Source organism: Sinocyclocheilus anshuiensis, unplaced genomic scaffold (genome assembly GCF_001515605.1).
Source record: "Sinocyclocheilus anshuiensis isolate Anshui unplaced genomic scaffold, SAMN03320099.WGS_v1.1 scaffold3163, whole genome shotgun sequence".
Taxonomy (NCBI): domain Eukaryota; kingdom Metazoa; phylum Chordata; class Actinopteri; order Cypriniformes; family Cyprinidae; genus Sinocyclocheilus; species Sinocyclocheilus anshuiensis.
Window position 1 is genome coordinate 134,657 of NW_015542737.1, and position 19,278 is coordinate 153,934.

The following is a 19,278-nucleotide window of genomic DNA, read 5'->3' on the forward strand; positions in this document are numbered from 1 at the left end:
TATATTTGCATTGTTTTAAGGGTAAGTTTAGGGTAAGGGTAGGTGTGGATGGGTAGTTTTAGGGTAGGGGTAGGTATGGACATTAAAAAAAGCCTCAAACCACATGAATAAAATGCTGGTAGCACAATCTGATAGGTAGCATTTTTCGCTATCGATTTGTGCTACCGATCTTTTAAATGGGAGGTAGCACAATCTGAGCGGGTAGCACAAATCGTCAGAACACCGGCGCGATAGCCATACCAATGCTGGTATACAGATAGAAGCAAGACATTCAAAACTGTCAGACTTTTGCAAAATAAATATAACTGTAAAATAAATAAAACTGTAATGCTTTTGCAAAATAAAGAAAACTACTTTCTGCTGTCTCGTTTTCCTTTCCGTGAACTTTGGATCGTGTCGCAATAAACCGAAACTCAGCACATTTTTTTATTTTGTTTTGTTAATCTGTCAATGATTTAAGTGAAATATATTTAGTGTATAGGCCTATATTTTCCTTTTTATGTAAGCCTACAGTTTTATTCTGTTTTCTCCATTCACAGAAGCGCTGCAGGTGCGTGTGATCTGTTGAATCCATCTTACACTATCCAAATTTCAAATATTAAATGGAACGATAAAATAACGTTATTAACCGGTTAATGGCCATTTCAAATGTTTGATTCCATTCGGAACTATAAAATTTGATTTAGTTTCTGGTACTGGTTCTGTTCCTGTCAAAATTTCGTTCGTTTCCGGTTTTCGTTTTCGTTCCTTGAACCGGTTCAGAGCCCTGTTTGAAATTACGTCACAGCAGTTCATTATTCAGTATCACTTGGAGTATATCTGAGCCTTCAGAGTCTGAGTATTGTTTTTTAAAAGCGTGTAAGTGTGTAAAATAGCACATTTATAGGTGTACAACAGCTGGGGTTACTCGGCCGGTACCCTTAAAATGTACACCTTTGTACCCTATCTACCCCTGAAGGGTTCATATTGATACTTTAAAGGCATAGTTCATCTAAATTTCAGTGATTATTTACTCACCCTCATGTTGTTTCAAACCTGTACATATTAAACATTTTGGAAAATGTGTTTTGGTTGTTTTTGTTTGTACGTAGTTGGAGACCCTAGCTTTCTTTTAAATTTCTTCTGTTATGTTCCTGCAGAAGAAAGACAGACATACAATCACATAAGGAACATAACACTGGAACAACATAAGGGTGAGTAAATGATGAATTTACATATTTATTGCTTTAAGGGTACATATTAGTATCTTTAGAGGGTGCTGAGTGTCCTAAAGGTAATATTTTTTCCTGACAGTGCACATGAGATGATGATAATGTAGTTTTAATATATTAAGCTGCATATATATTTAATATATTATTAAAACCATATTTTACTTATAACAGCAGCTGTTTTGAGATTCTAGACTTTTGTCTCTGGCACAATGCATAGTTTTCCATGTTAATTATGCAGGCTGAAGAGGAGGAGGGGGTGGAGAAAGAGAAAGCGAAAAATGAAACCGTATAGTCAACTTCATTTAGTGGTTTCTAATTGCACCCTACAGGCCCCTGGCAGACGGCAGGGGTCTCTCTACGAGTGGGACGCAGCAGTGTCTTTTACACACGCACACACACTCTCCGGAGAAAGAGAGTGGCGAGAACATGAAACGGGTCAGAGATTAAACACTTTCTTTACACTGGTAATTAAGCCATCATCAGGCTGAGGGGCGTTTATTATCAGCCCGCCGCTCGTCTAGATGGATGTGAATTCTGAGTGAGCTCTTAAGACTCCCATCCACACAAACACGCTCGTGCGCACAGATCCGCACGCACCCGCGTACACATACGCACTCTCATTTGTCTCAGCATAATGATGTCTTCGCGCACAGGGTAGAGACTGCGTCAGGAAGCGGACAACTCCAACTCATTTATTAGGGCCTTTTATTCCTCAATATTACATTATTGCCGAAATGATTGTATGGGCAGGGAGGTGCGTTATTTCACACAAGCTTTTATCATTTGCACACGCTGTGCTGTTGGATATGATTTTAAATTTATTATTTGAATCATTGACATCAAACAGAAATTAATGTGGGGTTTAAAGAAAAGATCTTGATTGTATCCTGATTGCTATTACAAAATGGACAGGGAGAAAAGTAGTATTTGAAGAGCGCATCCAGATGCAGCAACAGATGCAGCTTTACTTGTATGTGTGTGTTTGTTTGAGTATATGCATATATGCGGTGAATTAAAGTTTTGGACCAAATTGGTAGCTCTGATAGCTGATTCCAGTAAACATCATATAATCATAAAGTTTCTTTAAAGAGCGCTGACAGCTGTTAACCCCAGATTCATAGGGAGCTGAGATGAAAAACAAGGGTCTTATAAATAAATAGGATCTAAAATTGCCTGTATTTTCAATAAATTGTCGGACTGAGACTTAAAAAGAGGTTGCCTATTTGTCATACAGGAGGCCTAATCATGTGTCTTACGAATAATGAGATCTGTACATGAAACAAAGCAGCACAGATACAAAATGAATGCATGCTATGTCTCATATCAGGTGATGTTTAAAAATAAAAATAGACTGCTTTTACATCAACTAGTGTAGCTGTCAGAGTTGTCAGTCATCTTCCACAAATTAAAGATGCAGCTTTCTGATAAGATGGTCATTATAGGCATCAAAATAACATACTTCTGCTGGCTTATGCCAGCGTAAAGTAATGTTTAAAGTCATAGTCAACACTTACCTTTCATTTTGAGCGTTCATTTGTCTCTGTCATTCTTTGTGTCCACAGTTGACGTGGCGTATGTGTGTCTTTGGTGGTCTCGGGCCGGTGGGCTCAGCCCACCTCGTGAATGGCACACATGTTCCATTGTTAGACCTCTGTGCATAATTGCACACAGTCACACCAACAGGGCGGCAAAAGTGGCACTTAGTCCAGTAAATTACCTTGGTCAGGTAATTACCTGCTTGTTCAGTAGTTTTGTGGTCACCTGTCAGAGCAGCTCCTGTCCAGAATGTACTGCTACACCTGCACCTATTGTGAGGACCCCATAGCAGCGTCTCCAACCACCTCCTCTTCACCTCCCGCCTCTTCTTAATCACTTTCGACTTTATCTCCCCTTCTGCCCAGTGGAGGGGTTATCTTCCACATTCATTACCTCACTGCTCCGATTACAGGGGAACAGGAGAGTGGTGGAGGTGTGTGGCGCGCAGCGCCCGCCATTCGCTAAGTGTTTATGTAGTAACGCTTTGTGTCATTGTTATTAATGACTCGTGTTTCGGATATACCCGTCTGGAACGGGTGAGGTGGGGCACAGAAGCAGCCAGAGCAATTATTTGCGCCTGCCTGTCGGCAGCCGACTGGGACAATGAGGGCAGATAGAGGAGGAAAGCTGGGAGTCTGCATTGCATTATGAAATATGCTACATGAGTTTAATCCACCAGGGTTTTTGCGTGCGCCATGGTGTGTGCCAGGCTCCTAGGTGGGCAATCTCAGAGACCGTAGGGAGGCCCGGTGTTATTTCTAGGCACATTTGGCATGGCCTCCATGGGTGTTAGCCTGTCAAACTGGAACAGAGTCATAAAAAACAACTTTTGATATCATGTCTTTGGATATACAGTATATATTGAAAGAGGAATGGAAAAATTAAAAGAGAAAGACAAAGGGTGAAAGTATTTTGTGGATGTTGACTATATTTTTCCATGTTTGAGTCAAGCTAGCAGCCATTGGTAGGCTGACAAAAAACATTTTTTGTTACAAGAAACACAAAAATGTTTGTATATAAATTATTGGTTAACTATACAATATATATGTGTACACAATAATGTTCAAAAGTTTGAAGTCAGATTTTTATTTAAAATAAATTACTGCTTTTATTTAGCAATGATGCATTAAGTTGATCAAATGTGACAGTAAATGCATGTAAATGTTAAAAAATATTTGTTCAGATCAGTTCTTTTGAACTTTCTACTCGTCAGAAAAATCTTGAAAAATGCATCTTGGTTTTGACAAAAATATTAAGGAGCACAACTACTGTTTTCAGCATTGATACTTCAAAAAAAACAGTTTCTCGAGTACCAAATAGACTAGAGTAATGGCTGCTGAAAAGTCAGCTTTGTCATCACATGGATAAATAAAAAACAGACGTTTTAAACTAATATTTCACATTATTCTTTTTCTTTTTCTTTTGTTAGTGTTTAGGCTTGACCACACACAGTGTCTGAGCCTCTGTGCTGCTTAATCAAAGATTGTAGGCTCAGTCCAGGGTGTGGGTGACCCATGAACTGAGAGGTACAGTACCTTGTGAACCATATATAATTGCGCCCTCGAGCAAGGCACACAAAACTAGGTTGTTCTACAGGGACACTGTCCCTGCCATTAGTGCACTGTATGTCACTTTGGTTAAAAATGTCTAAATAGCAGACCATAAAATTAGAGCACTGCCAGCCTCACCTGCACTCTTGTTTTCCACCACTCTCTTTCTAATCAGCCTGCTGTGATCATGTTCACGAATCTCAAATAGAAAAGCCAGAAAGCCTTGTTTTTTTAGGCTGGTGTTGTGACATGTTTACCTGGTATAACAGTGGCACCATGCCCAGCTGCCATATAGTAGGAATACAAGAGCTGGCCGTCTCAGGTTGGATATCGAATGAGACCGTGAGTCATGTCAACCCTACTGTTGCTTTTGTTGTGTCACTTGTACAGCCTTACAGCAGCTTACCTGTCAGTCTGGCCTGTCGTAGTTTTGGTATCCTTGCTGCTGGGATCCTATTTCAAGCTGAACACTTACAGTCAAGTAAGTGAGTCACATTTATTTAAATAGTGATTTGGACAGATTGTGTCAAACAGCTTCACATTAATAAACAGTAAAAAAAAAAAAAAACAGCGGTAATGCTGTAAAGTCCATCAATTATGATGTAAAACAGCTCTACTGAAGATACTAGTGTCATGCAGCTCACTTTAGTTCAGTGTTGTTTCAGTTCAGTTCGCTGTGTCAAAGTTCATCAATTACGAAACAAGTTTAATTCAGATATAAGCAGCTCTACAGAAGGCAGTAGTATCATTATTCAGCTCATGTCAATTCATTAACAGTGTTGGTATTGTAAAGTTAGTTTATACTAAATTAGATTACATTTCATATTGTGATTTATTTATTTACATTGATCAAATACATTGGTTTAAGAAAGCAAATGGCTGATCTAACTGCCTGCTCTTTATTGTTCTGCAGGACATTTTAAAAACTTGCAAAAATGTTGCTAATATTGTTTTTAAGAAGGTGGCACTTTAATCTATACTTTATTTTAGTGTTTTATAGCACTCCGACAATTTTAGGATTCCGATATAGATGTAAAGCCTATGAATTCAAACTTGAGAAGACATTATCTTGCCATTTTCTGTTTTTACAGCTGACTTAGTCCACATTGTGCATCTAAACAGTTCTTTTGACTTAACCTGTGTTGGAGGGTATGGATGGGGGACGCTGTTGTGTTTCTAATGCCTTGGTTGCCATGGTTAAATATGTACAATAGCCTTCCCAAGGTTGTGACCCCATGTGACCTGGGTTCAGGGAGAATGTGGGGCTTCCTGTGAAGTATAATGGGGAAATGTGCACTTCCCAGACCTTCAAGTGCTCCTCAAAAATCTGTGATTTATGGTCCCCAGTGTGGTTTTTCCTGATTGGTTTTATGATGGAACTTCCTAGTCCTCTCCTGAATTGTATGAAGGGTGTCCGCACCAGTTATATACACAACAGCCGGACAGCTGGGGAGGATGATGCAATGTCCAAGAGTGATGGGCAACATGCTAAAGGTCATGAGGGCCATGTAATGAGGACAAGGTCTGAACTCTCACCCTTCCTTGCATTAAATATGAGTTATGATATGACCATGACTTTCACCCAGTCATGCAGACACAGATAGAGGCATCTATGATTCACATGTATCAGGCTGCCACCCCCTGGCAGGCTTTCCATTCAATCTATTGATCGTACATTTTGTGTATTGTGTGAGTGATAATGTTAAATAATAACTAAAGAGTTTTTTTATTATTATTATTATTGTAGTTTTATGATTTACTTGTTTTTGCATCTTACGACTTTCAGGAGCATAAGTAATGCGACTTGATGCAGCTTTTTTATGCAGTATTTATTTTTATTTTTTTAAAGTTGAAACAACAAGCATTGCAGGTACTTGTTGGTTCGGTGCTTTTTGAGTTCAAGTAGGACCAAATTGAAAAATGTTTTAGTAGTTCAGTCTTATTCATCCCTTTTCCCAGCATGCACTAGCAACTTGTGTTGTATTGTGATGTCAGGATGTGTTCCTCTAATGATCAGTGTATTTCCAGTTTGTTTCGTGTGCCAATTCTTGAGGTCTGCACATAGCACTTTTAATGTGTTGTCTTGCCATTTTTTGTCATTATTCATGTCATTTTTTTTAGTAGTTTGAGATAACCAATATAAAATAACACAATTGTTATGATGATTTCAGGGCAAATTGGAAGTCAAGGCAATGGAATTAAGTCATTTTAAGTTCAGTCAATAAATTCAGTCAGTAAAAATGCAAACTGTTATTTTTTTTAACTTCTGTGGACACCTATTTCTATATATCTTTTTTACAATGTTTCTGCCAAACACTAATGACTGTCACTGATACATAGAGACTAGTTGTTTTTACAAGGCATAATTATAATTCAAAAGAATTGGAGTTAGTGACTATTGAGCCCAAATTAAATATGATAATGCAATTACAGCTTGATCACTGCTTAACATGTTAAGATTAACTTGAGCATCCCAAATCTAATAGCATCTTTAAAAAAGGAAGCATCCCTGATGAAAAGTTCTATTTTGAGGACAAAGGCGCTGTGAAGATACACTTGATGAAGGATATGGTGAATAACTTTTCAATTTGGGGGGCCATTTTGCAGGGTCAGTGCCTAACAAACCTTTAAATGATTATTAAGCTGACCCAAAGTCCTCAAAGCTGCTAATAGTTGGCATAAAGAAAGCCAGGAGCAAGCATGAAATATGTGCAGCCACCATGACGGGGGAGAATTATGGTCTCCCACATAAGTGGGCCACGCCAGGGACAGATGGCAGCCTGGGAAAGATACTACTCTAGGCTCAGCGGCGAGAAGAATGACAGTGCATCATGTGTGATATGAGAAAGGAACAAAGGAGTATGTCATTTTCACTAACTCTGATTGAAAGCGGGCAGCAGTGCTTAGGTAATTAGACTGGGATTAAATGACTGGGAACTCATGAAGACACTGTGCGCTGGCCACATGCTATTTTTCTATTTTCTAGATGGGTTTGCCTTCCATTTTGTGTGTGTTTGCTTTTTTACTTGTATAATTTGTTTATAATTTCTTTTTTTGCTGCATTCTTTTGCAATCATTGTGCCTGTTTTGCTACAGTTTCCAGTATCAGTGTTAAGTAGCATCTTCATATGTCCTCACCTGGAGATTAACCAGAGAGAGAAGTTGTTTTCCGTGACTTTACAAAGTGGATAATGAGCAAAAGCGCTGTAAAACGCCTTTCAGATCCTTTTTGTAAGACATTTCATTTCCTTTAGTCTCCTTTGCAAATAAGTTGTCAGAACCTGTCTTTTCAAAGGCCAAAGCCAAGGGCGCTAACAAAGGCATTGGCTGTCTGTATCCACAGAGTAACTACATCAAAAAAGAAACTGGTCCAAGGCCTAATTAAAGGGAGAGATGAGTGTCTTCTGGCGTTAGCTCACAATAAGGGGCCGCGGCAAATCAATGGATACCCAACACTATTATTATCATCAACAGCAGTGAATTCAGGGTGATTTGACAGGGACAAAAAGACATATTAAAGACAAGTCCAGAAAACTCCAGACACCTGCGTAGTTGAATGCCGACACTGTGGACAAACTGTTAGAGAAACAACATGTTGTGCTGGAGGGATTTTAAACTTTCATTTTGTTGTAGGAACACCGTTTCAGTGTCTGTTTTTTAATAATAATAGTAAGATAGTTGTTTTTTCTAAGTTGACTGGATCTGGCAGTTAAATATGCTGTATGTGTGAAGACTTAAGTAGAGCTTTGTGTGTGTTTGAGGTAGTTAGTTTCAGCTTAGCTGGATCGGGTTGCTTTAAAAACATGACCTCGTGAACACACTCTAGTTCTTGTGTCCAGGATTAGGAGTGACTCTTTTAGGTTCTTTAAAATTGATTTTGACACACCAGTATGCATTTTAAAATTGGTTTCTTTCATGAAAGTATGAGGCAGCAATGTATTTAGGTGGCCTGTTTGAGAATTTTTAAATACAGAAAGAAAGAAATTCAAGAGCATTGACCAAGGTTTTTTGTTTATTCCTTATCTTTTTTTCTGGTTCTTTTGAAGTCCAAATTCCAGTAACACATTAGTATGCATATAGAGTTCAGTTCTTTTCCAGCATAAAAAATGTAGCATGATATAAGCTCAGGCATAAATTTAAGGCTGTGAATCGTACCTTCAGCCAGGTGTTGGTGACTGCAGGGAGGGAGTCATGAGGTGCTGGACCCCACGTCCCCCACGCAGGTGGCCACTGGTGCCCCCTGAGGTGCGCACAGCCTTGTTTTAAACACTTCCTTCACTTCAGGTCCTTTCATCTGTTTTCACTGTTCCACCCTTCCATATGACAAAGCCAACTTCTCCCTCTGTTTTTCTTTGCTGCTTCTCTTCTCTCTGTGCCTCCTCTCTTCTGTTCCATGTGTTTGGTCTGTGAAGTGGTACATGACTTTCCCTGATTGCTACAGTAATGGGGTTGTAAGTGTTGTGTGCATTGAACTTACTTTTGTTTAACGTTGACCATTAGTGCTTAACAATTTTATTAGACCAGCACCCAATTTAAGGCTTGTACCACAGCTGCCCTAAGCTAACAGTATTGGTGAAATCATTTTTTATGTTTCTGTAATGGTTAATCACAGTAGTGTTTGTTACAATATAATTATTGTTGGGATTTAATGGATTCAAAGATAGATCGCACAAAAGTTTCATCAAAAGCAAGTCTTTGGGAACAGCTAGAAACTATTTGGAAGTCAATAACAACAGAGACGGTGGAAAAGTACATAAACACAACGCCAGCAAAAATACAAGCTGTTATAGAAGCCAAAGGAGGCATTACAAAATAAAAACAGTTATGTGTGAATAAAGACTGTTTAGTAGTTTCAGTTTGTTATTTGCCTAATAAATGGCAATACAATGTTTAGTTTTAAACAAGTTTTTGACAGATTCCTGAAATATTAGTTATTAGATATTTATGATATTATACAATATTTCTATTTTAAAAGAGGCTGTTCTTTTGAGCCTCTATTAATCAGTCAGTCTTTAAAATAATGTATCACAGTTTCTACAAAACTAATAAGCTGTTTTCAACATTGATAATTATAAGGAACGTTTCATGAGCACCAAATCAGCAGAGTAGAATGATTTCTGAAGGTTCTCAAGGCTGCCATCACAGAAATAAAATATATTAAAATATTAAACAGTTGTTTTAAAATGTAATATTATTTCAAAATATTACTGTATATTGTAGCATTGGTTATTGTAGCATAAGAAAACTGAAAGAATCATAACTATGCATTTTACTGTTGTCTACAGGAAAATAAGTTTCTACAAGTCATAGAAGTTTTGAGGGAAATGAGGGGGGTGTCAGTTTAAAGACATGAGTGATTTTTTTTTTAACACATTTTATACTTTTTACCTAAAATAATCTTAAATATTTATTTTTAAGCCATGCCTCTTTTTTCATAGTTGACATCATTTACAGATCACAAGAATCAAATCTGTTTTAGAAATGTCAAAAAATCCTAAGTATGTGTTTAGTTATTTATAATATGTATTATGTTGTTACTTGGGGTGTTAGTCACCCTTCTTTTAGGTTTTTTACTGTTTCAATTACTTTTTTTGCTTTTTGCAGTTCACTTAAAGTGTAATCATTAAATCAAATGCATACATTATTTACAGTATATAAGAAATAGAAACAAATTCAGTTTAAAATAGTTCTGCTCACTGCATAACATTTAATAGCTATTTGTGTGCATTTTCTCTATAAAAAAAGGTTATTCTACTTTATAAAAAAGGTTATTTCTAATAACCAAAGACCCTTTGTTTCTTTCATGTCTCTGTTGTTCATCGCTGTGTTGAGTACATATGGACACACACACATTGCATCTGGTATTCATGCTTCACCACCCTTTTGAAGTGTCTTTCTCTTAAATTAAAAAGTGTTAGTAAAAAATTAATAAAAATCCCTCACTGCAGAACTTATCAAGGAAAGTAAGCGCTACTAGGCATGTTTAGGAGTATTCAAAGCCATGCCATCTCCATATGGTTCACACGATAGATCCTTTATCTACCATCTACAACTTTCTCTCCTCCACGTTCTCGCTCGTGGCTACGTTCCTATCCCTGCATCAATTAGTGCTGTGATTAATACAACAAGCAAGCAGTTTAGAGGTAATGGCAGACAATTAACATCTCATTGCACCATAAAGGGCTATGCTAACTACCCTGGCCACTGCTTTTCTCTGCCTGGAATTGAAATAAGTGTTTGTCTTCATTCGTACGTTGTCTAATGTGAAGTGGGCCCACTTTGTATGCCACAACACCATTAATCTAATTAGAGCGAGCTGAGAATGAATTCACGTCTCTCCAAAGAGCATGAATGCAGCGTTGTCACTGTTATTTAGCGCCGTGCCACCATGTTGCAGAAGCCCCGCGCTTCCAGTGCCGCTCTCGAAAATGAACCATCTTCAGTGTGCGTTCTGAGACTTGTTGCTGTTTTTTTCCTTCTCCTCTCCACATCCGCTTTCTCACTCGCTCTAATTATTAGAACATTGCAAATACAACCGTGCATATCAGTGAATAGAGTCGTAGCTGTGCTGTCATGGGCATTGCAGGAGGAAAAGTCCTTGGAGTGCTGTTGAATTAAATGATGCATTCTGATTGACAGCTACCTTGAGACTGGGCTGATGGAGTCGTCAAGGCAGAATACTAACAGGCTGCCACCACTAGCACACACACACACACACACACACACACACACACACACAGCGCTTTGAACAAAAGCACTCGTGGGCATATATAATCAGACTATATATATTTGAAGGTTATTAGGGTGTATGTGCCAAGGCTAACAAATGAAAACAGCTACACCAATTAAAGAGAAGCCAATTAAAAATACCATGGTGTTCATTCAGTACCATGCTAAATTTCAAAACACTGTACCATTTTGTAAGGGCTTGAACAAAGATCTTTCGTACCCTCATGTCACTCCAAACCCCCATATTACTTTGTTTATTCTGCAGAGCATAAAGTGGATATTTTGAAGAACTGTTTGTTTACATGCAACTTTTCAAATGATCTTACTTTGTGTTCCACAAAAGGCAAAAAGTCATGAAGGCACACACATACTTCACCAAAAAAATTTAATTTGCTGAAAATTTACTCAAATTCAGGCCATCCAAGATGCAGATGAGCTTGTTCCTTCATCAAAACTGAATTGGAGAAATGTAGCATTACATCAGAGACACTTCCCTGTTGTCCTCTCACTTCAAAATCCACTGACATATTTGTTTAGAACTGTTTTGGACTGTTTTTGCTTGTAAAAAGTGATTGATCTGTGCACATTTCTTTCCTGATTCAGACGAGACAACTATATCTCATGACCAGTTCGTACGTATTTTACGAGGTGGCTAATTCGTACGAATTTGTACGACCTCACTCATACGATTTTGTACGATTTGTCTAGACCCCAGTAGGTTTAGGGGTAGGTCATTCGTATTAATTAATACGAATTCATACGAATACAAAATGAGCATGAATTCATACGAATTGGGGAACTCATATAATACATACGATTTAGCAAAAATCGTACTAAAAGGTCGCACTAATTCATACAAATTAGCCACCTCATAAAATATGTACGAATTGCCATGAGATTGGGTTGGACAAGATAACTATTCTACTGGAGAAAGCGTTATGGATAGAGGAATTGAATTTTAGCCGGAAGCATTGGTTTGAAATAAAACAAAAACAAACAAACAAACCAACAACAAAAAAAGCCTTAATGATAGATTTTTTTTTTTAAACAAACGTGCAGCTTTTCACTTCACAAGATGTTTATTTATGGACTGGAGTAGTGGACCTGTGATTACTTCTGGATTATTGCGATGTTTTTATCAGCTGTTTGGACTCTCAGCTGGATTATTGGGAAAATTTCTTAGTTTTCATGTAAATCTGACATGTAATGAAAGGAGTAATAGGGATTTATTAATGTATTACTGGTAGGGCTGGGTATCGAGTTCGATACTTTTTAGGCACCGACCGAAATACCTCGATACCACTGAGTATCGAAAAACGTCTCGTCATTCGGTATCAAATTTCGATACCTAAGGGGTTAATCTCATCAGCGTCAGTGAGCCAATAAGCCTGCAGCACTAGCCTTCGACTAGAAGAGGTGCGGCGCAGATCGATCAGTGTTTGACATCTGCGAGAGCGATTCAAAAGCGCACGGAGCAGTCTGCTCTCTTTAGCTCTCATGGTACTGTAATACACCGATCGGTCTGCACAGTCGGTCCATGTCAAGTCGAACCCACCTACTAGTTTACACCGGTTACACTCAGAGATGTGGCGCACACGTGAGGCTGTAGTGCGAATGCGTCCCAGCCCCCTTAGATGTAAGGCTACATTATCACTGGTGCGTTTATGTTCTAAAATGAAAACGATCCTAGTCATACTGGCATTTCCACTGCGTTTCAAGCTGGCTTTCCACTATCTCCGACAAGAGACAGACCGGTCATTCAGTCATTAATTTCCAATGGAGAGTAGCACGGGAGCTGCGTGGAGTTTCAATCATATGCAGATGTCCGTTCATACTAACGTTACACGACTGAAAGCGCATGTTATGTGACCATTCATGCACACTGTAGCATCATGCTACATAAGACAATAAATAAGATTTATATTCCGCTTTTACTCAAAACTCACTTTAAACCACCATCGAGTGTTTGCAATAACTTCCGATTGCCGTCTAATGTGTGTTTTGGCCATGTAATGTTGCTGAAATTAAATATGTTATTACCTGAGTCAGAGCAGCGATCATGGAAGAGAGAACACAAGCAGACAGCGTTGGAAGCTGCTAATGCTCATCAGTAAATCAGTGGAAAATAAATAGGAATCATGATTCTGTCTGAGCTATGCGTTTTAAAACGAACATGAACTAGTGTAAATGTAGCCTAACAGATGTGTAAACTGAAGACTATTTGAGCTTTATTAAAACTATTTGCACTGATTTATTGTGTTGGTTACATTTTGTTCCTTTGTGCAGTGGCTCAGGAGATGAGTCTTTGAGTTTGTATAAACATCAACAAGCTGAAAAATAAAACCAAAGTTTTTTTGTTTTTTTTAGATAATGTAATCTTGTTAAAATTGATTTCATAAAATTGGTATCGAAAAAAGTATCGTTCAGGAACCAGTATCGAAGTCAAGGTATCGGTATCAATATCGAAAATTTTTGAACGATACCCAACCCTAATTACTGGTGCCTCAATCAAAATGCTTATTAAAATTAAGAAAGAGAGATTTGCTTTGGGTCTGATCTTCTCTGGTCATAAATCCTTCATGAAAGATTTTGAAATCACATGAAACTGGTTATTTCACTGGAATACACAAAGCAGATTGAACAGCAAAGTCTGGGGCAATAGAACAGTGGTGTTCCTCAATCCTCGAGGCGCTTCTGTGAAGAGATGGAGCTCTACCCACAAATAGTAATATCGGGCACAAGGTTTCTTATTTTCGTTCATAAACAAAAATTACGAAAATGAACATTAATATATTTATGCTACTTTTGTTTAGCATTAAAAAGTCTGCATACATTTAGGCATTTAGTTTAGGCATACGTTAGACTTTTATGTAGTGTTGAAACCGCTCTAGATGCAAATTGAAACCATATTATAATTGGCTTATAATTAGGGAGACCATACGGGCCATTTTTACGGGACGCACCCTTGCCAGGATTTCTATATTGCCTAAAATATCCAGGTTTTGGCTGTTTGCACTGTGCAGATCGATCGTTGTATGGCTTTATTTCACGAGCTATAGAGAGCAGAGCAGATGGCTCCTTATGCTTTTAAATCGCTCTCGTGGTACTTTTGCGTCATACAATGATATAGTGCGCAGCTTCAAGTCGAACGAACAAACAAACACGTGCGCATATTTGCATCGCTTTGATCGTTCTCACCCTCTCATTCGCGACGCGCCACGATTGGTCGATTATGTACAATACCTGCATGTTATTGGTCAAACTATGGATGTTTTGGGCAATATAAAAAACCTGGCCAGGACGTGTCCCGTATAAATGGCACATATGGCCACCCTACTTATAATGCTGTTAGCAGGCCCCCTGTACAGCATGGAATGCAGGGGTCTCCTGTATACCCTGGAAGACTTCTATATCAGTCGTCTGCTTAGAAGTCACCCAATCCAGTGGTCACAGACTGATAAAAATAGAGAAAGATAAAGACAGAAATCAATGGACAAGGTGAGAGACCCTTTTGGTACATCTGATCTGGTGTCTTTCATGATAACTCTTGGTTGTGTAACAGTGTTTTAGAGGGAGTCTCTTGATCATGTGTACACCAGGTCAAGGGTCACGACAGGCTGCGAGTGACCACCCAGTCTCCTCGTTCAGTTTCCGGACTTCAAGCAACACCCCCCCCCCCCCCGCCCACCCTTTCTTTCATTTTCTGGCCCCTCCTCACAGCGACACTGGTTTTCATCTCTTGAAACAAAAGCTAACTGTTTTGCTCAGCACTAGATCAAGGGCCTCCTTTTTCCTCCAGGAGAGGTGGAAAAACAAACATGTGTACGCCGATACCTTCTGTCGCTTCCAGATTCACATCTGCAAGCTCCACCACTCTTCAGCTCCTCCACCCAGCTGTTGGAGAGCCTACACACACATACACACACGCTCCCATGGGACCGGCCTGTTTATCAGCCAGCCTGCCAACCACATGATGGATCCTACCACGAGCATCAAAAGTGACACTTGGGAGGGTGGTAGCACGGGTCAAAGCCTCATACGAACCTAGGGACCGGGCCGGGACGCTCGCTCTCAGCTGCGGACACAAATGCGTGCGGATGCCCCGGAGATAATGGTACTGTTTGTACCGAGACTGTGATTTCCCCCATTAGGTGTTCCAGCTTTGATGAGAACATTTCAGAATGGCTGATCAATTAGAAGTTCCGTACATTTTTCTAAACACACGTGATCGGCTCTGTTGGATCTGACGTACAATGTCATGTTTTGATCAGGTCTTTGATCCCAGACACTATTAGTTGTCATTCCTTGTCTCTAAACAGTGGTCTGCCACTCTTGATTTAAAGTCTGCCAAAAAACTAAGTATTTTCAGTACTAGTATAATCAAAAAAAAGAAAAAACAAACAAGGTTTACTTAATATAAATGACTTTACATACTATACAGTATATACTTGGTTATCTAGTGTAAGCATTTTCAAAGGATTTGAATTTTAAACCTTTTTGTGATTTTTTTCAGTCGATGAAAATGCATTCTTATTAAAAAAAAAAATCCTAAAGACTCGTTTTCTTGACTACTGACTACTATTTCTTACTTTTTGTAAGTAGACACTTACTACTTACTGTGTTATGTTATGTATTATAAATAGGACACATTCTATAATATATATATTTATCTTATATATATATATATATATATATATCTTCTTGTTCTATAATACATATCTGCTTTTCAAGTAAAAGTATTATTTTTTTCCTGGAAAATTAGAGACGAGATTAATTTCAGTTTTTTTTTTTTTTGCAGTGGCTTTCTCTCCACAGAACATTCAGAATCTTATTTATTTTTTTATTTTCAAACCATAATCACAGGCTTCCTCTTTCACAATATATTGTAGAGAAATATTGTAAGTGCCCAAAACATTTTTTCTCATAGTAGTTTTGTGTGAACATATTGCTCATACGACTTGGTGTAGTGATATTAGTGATTAGTGCAAGTATGAAAAACAGGACAGACTATTTATTTTTAAATGTTATAAATATTAATGAATATTTTCCTGATTAACAGTATGGCTATTCTAGTTCACCAGCTAAAAAGCACTGGAATTTGTGGTGGACTGAGCTAGTCTGAGGACTACTTTTTTTTTTTTAACAGGACCATCTATTCCTCCTTCCTTCGTTTTCCACTCAATCTCGTCCTCCTTGAGTGTATTTTAATGAGCGCTGCTTTCCCGCTAGTACTCCGTCCCTGGCGGCCTGCATCTCCAGCGTGCTTTTAATCCAGAGTGTCTTGATGCAGAGAGAGTCCAGCAGAGTAAAGCTTCATTCTAATTTGGTCAAGTCTCATGGTGTCGCGTTTCACTCGGCCTGCCATCACAAGTGGCTATTCAACAGCGTGGAGAAAAACCACCGTCCTTCTCTTGACTCAATGCTTAGTGCCTTTTCCTATGAGGATGACGATAAAGAGAACATTCCTTTTGTCATACTGTACAGTAAATACGTTATTATGCCTATTTTTGAAAGCGAATGCTAGTTCTACGTGAACCCAGGTACCATAAATGGTCCAATCTAGCATAATTATACACACTTGCAATCTCTTTGTACAATTACAGCTGGAGAGTTTGACTTGGAAACGGTTTAATGGAGAAGTAACCAGTGACCGGTGGATGTCTCCCATTCGATTCTTTCAATCTGGTTCAAGGTCACGTCAGCAAGTGGCTTTTATCTGGCCAGTAATCTCTGTTTAGTAATGTATTCAATACTTGCATTACAAAGTCTTTATTTTGATATTATGAAGTAAATCCTAAGGCTATTTTAGCTTTTGATGTGTATGAAGGAAGATTTCAGTGCACTGTAGCTGTCAGCTGAAATTGTATCTTTAAGCCTTTTGAAAAAAGTCTATCAAAGAATAGTTTTGGGGTTCTAGCTTGTATCGTTAGCAATGTTTACCTGAGCATCACCCTCCAGTATCGCCATGAAACATAGAAAACAATGACTGACGCTTTGATAAATACCTAAACAAGCGATCAGATGTGTGCATCAGAGATAGGTTGCCATCTTCTGGATTCTCCGCAAAACTTCACCAGACCCACAAATGATGTTTCTGTCATTTCCTCACCTGACCAGTGCTGTAATTAATGTTTTGACAAGCGAGGTGAGTATTTGTCTTGAAATAATGATATTAAGAAAGCCAAACAGAGGAAAGAGATACAGAGGCTGTATTATTTCTGCGTGTAGCTCCATTCGGTGAATCATGCTGTGGGTGGACTTTAATTAGCATCGCTCGCTCTGGAGTGCAGCCGTCAGCCGGTGACGAGAGGAGCAGGCCAGGATCTTGTGTGAGTGAGTCTGCTGTAAAGGTGTGGCTGCTGAGTAAGTGTGTGACCACGCTGAGTCGGCACAGGCCCCGGGAAGCGTCCTGCGCTCAGCACTTTGGTGGTGGTGTCCGTCAGGCTGGGAGACGCAGGGAGAACACAACCCCTCTGGCCCTGCTCGCTCATGTCTGACTGGGCTGCCAGGTGAGCAGAGCACATTTGAGCCTCAAAAATATGTAATCCTCCTATCCAAGCTGGGGTAAAGCGAGGCCTCCTTTTTCATCTTTTCACATTTCAAAATGTGAACGCTGTCATTGTCAATTTTTACCCATCAGTAGATTAAATGCTTACACAGAACTGACAGCTTATGTCTTTACAATATATTTTTACAGCTAGATGTTTTCCCCATTTGACACAGATTTCTTTTTTTTTTTTAATTTGTGAAGGATTCTTGCTTTTCTCTAGTTGTAGATATTGCATATTGTACTAAAAATATTTTAAAATGTACATGAAGTATTTTGACAAGCAACGAGTCCCCAAAGCCACTGAAAGAAATAAAAGCAGTCTGTCATTCAAGATCACAATGAAACTCCTCAGATAATACTCTGTTTTTTAAGAGACGAGTTTTAATTTAGGAAATAATACAAATGAAATCATTTTAAATGTGATAAAATCTTTATAGAATGAAATCATTTACATAACCTAATCAAATTGTAAATAATAAAACAACAAATGCCAGTTTTAGTCAAGATTTTTGTTGCTTTAAATGTTGCACATTCTTGTTCAGTCTGAAGTTTTCTGTGATATAAGATTGTTTGATTCAAATGAAATTTTAAACAGACATGATTTGTTCTAATGAAATCAGCATGGCCAGTAAAATTACAAATAAAATAAAGATAACAAAGTAAAAAAATAAATTTGAATTAACATTTTTATTATTAAATTGTTTGCATTGGACAATTTTATATAAATTGTCATTTTGCTATTTAAAGACCCCTATAGCGCAGGGTAAAATATACATGAATAATTCAATATTATTTACATAGGTTTAGTAAACTTTAGCTTTAAAAAGCTTTAGATTTGAATCCCTATTGTCTGACAAAATCCCTTGTATTTAGTAGGTAACAGCAGTGTGTGCATGTGGGCTGAATTATTGTTCCATGAATGCTGCATCTCATCAGATCTGCTTTTTAAGCAGAAAATTCAGCTGTCGCACTGAAGTATCTAGGGCCCCTCGAAGTCTTTCACAAAGCTTCGATTTGATTGCTATGTTTATTCCTTCCTTTTCTGTGGACCTTTGTGTTGTTAATAATTTAATGGACTGTGAGACCAAGACAAGTGAGGAGGAGTGACACTGATCCGTTCTTGTATTGTAAAACAGACGTTAATTCAGGTTACTTCTTTTGGGAAAAATTGAGTAATTTATTTGGTCTGTGACTTAGACCACCTATTATTAACTCTTTTATAGCTAAAGTAATGTGACAGTTAAACGTTATAATAAACATTAGAATATATATATTTAGAATTTTTATGCACACTCTTAGTTTAGTTCTAATCATTATTAAAATGCCTTTCCGTTTCTATATGACTGCAGCTCGTATCAACCTCATTTGCGCTCTGATGATTGACAGGCTGTTGACAGGAGTATTGCCGTAGTATTTAGCGAGGTCTCTGAACCCCCGCTGCTAAAGTGAATTTTATGGAGTCTTCGGTCAGTCACACACATAAAGCAAAGTCAAAGCAGTGTCTAAATTCATGCAAATGAATGTATTTTACATCCTGTCATGTGCGATATGCCACTTGATCGCTTTGTTGAGAGAAAAGAAAAAAACAAAGGCTGTATGGAAAGTCAAGAGGACAATGTGCCCCATGGCCTCTCCCTGCCCTGACGTAGGGGCCCAGGCAATGTGGAGTATATCATCAGACCTAATTTACAATCTATGGATT

The 19,278-nt window shown here is 38.3% G+C and overlaps 1 long non-coding RNA gene across 1 annotated transcript; it reads right to left on the bottom strand.

Annotated features, from left to right (window-relative positions):
* Nucleotides 1-5,468: 5,468 nt before the first annotated feature.
* LOC107694591 (uncharacterized) lies at nucleotides 5,469-9,001 on the bottom strand. Its single transcript, XR_001634897.1, has 3 exons — nucleotides 8,923-9,001; nucleotides 7,172-7,174; nucleotides 5,469-5,480 (listed from the first exon to the last, which is right to left on the bottom strand). It is a non-coding gene; the product is annotated as an uncharacterized LOC107694591 (long non-coding RNA).
* Nucleotides 9,002-19,278: the final 10,277 nt, after the last annotated feature.